The 1740-nt window shown below is 46.4% G+C and overlaps 8 pseudogenes; all 8 read left to right on the top strand.

The window, feature by feature from the left end:
* Positions 1–81: 81 nt before the first annotated feature.
* LOC142131968 (5S ribosomal RNA) lies at positions 82–200 on the top strand (annotated as a pseudogene).
* An 82-nt stretch (positions 201–282) lies between these two features.
* Positions 283–401, top strand: LOC142131675 (5S ribosomal RNA; annotated as a pseudogene).
* Positions 402–491: 90 nt separating this feature from the next.
* Positions 492–610, top strand: LOC142131673 (5S ribosomal RNA; annotated as a pseudogene).
* A 71-nt stretch (positions 611–681) lies between these two features.
* Positions 682–800, top strand: LOC142131737 (5S ribosomal RNA; annotated as a pseudogene).
* An 83-nt stretch (positions 801–883) lies between these two features.
* On the top strand, positions 884–1002 carry LOC142131744 (5S ribosomal RNA; annotated as a pseudogene).
* Positions 1003–1085: 83 nt separating this feature from the next.
* LOC142131639 (5S ribosomal RNA) lies at positions 1086–1204 on the top strand (annotated as a pseudogene).
* Positions 1205–1480: 276 nt separating this feature from the next.
* Positions 1481–1599, top strand: LOC142131660 (5S ribosomal RNA; annotated as a pseudogene).
* An 83-nt stretch (positions 1600–1682) lies between these two features.
* The window catches only part of LOC142131757 (5S ribosomal RNA), a 119-nt pseudogene continuing 61 nt past the window's right edge, over positions 1683–1740 (top strand).

The raw sequence follows: 1740 nt of genomic DNA, 5'->3' as shown, positions 1-1740 counted from the left end.
TTTTTTTTCTCTCTCTTGTTCTTGCTTCCTTCAATGCTGGTTTTGAGATGAATAAGAGATGTAGCTCAGTAGATAACCAATACCTACAGCCACACCACCCTGAACAAGCCCAATCTCACCTGATCTTGGAAGCTAAGCAGGGCCAGTTCTCGTTAGTACTTGGATGGGAGACCACCTGGGAATACCAGGTGCCATAGGCATTTTTTTTTCTCTCTCTTGTTCTTACTTCCTTTAATGCTGGTTTTGAGATGTATAAGAGATGTAGGTGAGTAGGCAACCAATACCTGCAGCCACACCACCCTGAACAAGCCCAATCTCATCTGACCTAGGAAGCTAAGCAGGGCCGGGTCTGGTTAGTACTTGGTTGGGAGACCACCTGGGAATACCAGGTGCCGTAGGCCTTTTTTTTTCTCTCTCTCTCTCTTTTGTTCTTGCTTCCTTCAATGCTGGTTTTGAGATGTATAAGACATGTAGGTCAGTAGGCAACCAATACCTACAGCCACACCACCCTGAACAAGCCCAATCTCGCCTGATCTTGGAAGCTAAGCAGAGCCGGGCCTGGTTAGTACTTGGATGGGAGACCACTTGGGAATTCCAGGAGCTGTTGGCCTTTTTTTTTCTCTCTCTTGTTCTTGCTTCCTTCAATGCTGGTTTTGAGATGTAGGTCAGTAGTCAACAAATAACTACAGCCACACCACCCTGAACAAGCCTAATCTCGTCTGATCTTGGAAACTAAGCAGGGTCGGGCCTGGTTAGTAATTGGATGGGAGACCACCTGGGAATACCAGGTGCCATAGGCCTTTTTTTTTTCTCTCTTTTGTTCTTGATTCATTCAATGCTGGTTTTAAGATGAATTAGAGATGTAGGTCAGTAGGCAACCAATACCTACAGCCACACCACCCTGAACAAGCCCAATCTTAACTGATCTTGGAAGCTAAGCAGTGCTGGGCCTGGTAAGTACTTAGATGGGAGACCACCTGGGAATTCCAGGTGTTGTAAGCCTTTTTTTTTTCTCTCTCTTGTTCTTGCTTCCTTCAATGCTGGTTTGGAGATGTATAAGAGATGTAGGTCAGTAGACAACCAATACCTATAGCCACGCCACCCTGAACAAGCACAATCTCGTCTGATCTTGGAAGCTAAGCAGGGGCGGGCCTGGTTAGTACTTGGATGGGAGACCACCTGGGAATACCAGGTGCCGTAGGCCTTTTTTTTTTCTCTCTCTTATTCTTGCTTCCTTCAATGCTGGTTTTGAGATGTATGAGAGATGTAGGTCAGTAGGCAACAAATACCTACAGCCACACCAACCTGAACAAGCCTGATCTTGGAAGCTAAGCAGGGCCGGGCTTGGTTAGTACTTGGATGGGAGACCACCTGGGAATTCGAGGTGCTGTAAGCCTTTGTTTTTTTCTCTCTCTTGTTCTTGCTTCCTTCAATGCTGGTTTTGAGATGTATAAGAGATGTAGGTCAGTAGGCAACCAATACCTACAGCCACACCACCCTGAACAAGAACAATCTCATCTCATCTTGGAAGCTAAGCAGGGCTGGGCCTGGTTAGTACTTGGATGGGAGACCACCTGGGAATACCAGGTGCTGTAGGCCTTTTTTTTTCTCTCTCTTGTTCTTGCTTCCTTCAATGCTGGTTTTGAGATGTATAAGAGATGTAGGTCAGTAGGGCAACCAACACCTACAGCCGCACCACCCTGACCAAGCCTAATCTCGTCTGATCTTGGAAGCTAAACA

Source organism: Mixophyes fleayi, unplaced genomic scaffold (genome assembly GCF_038048845.1).
Source record: "Mixophyes fleayi isolate aMixFle1 unplaced genomic scaffold, aMixFle1.hap1 Scaffold_350, whole genome shotgun sequence".
NCBI lineage: Eukaryota > Metazoa > Chordata > Amphibia > Anura > Limnodynastidae > Mixophyes > Mixophyes fleayi.
Note: the sequence above shows the minus strand (reverse complement) of the source record. Positions and strands in the feature narration are given on the sequence as shown.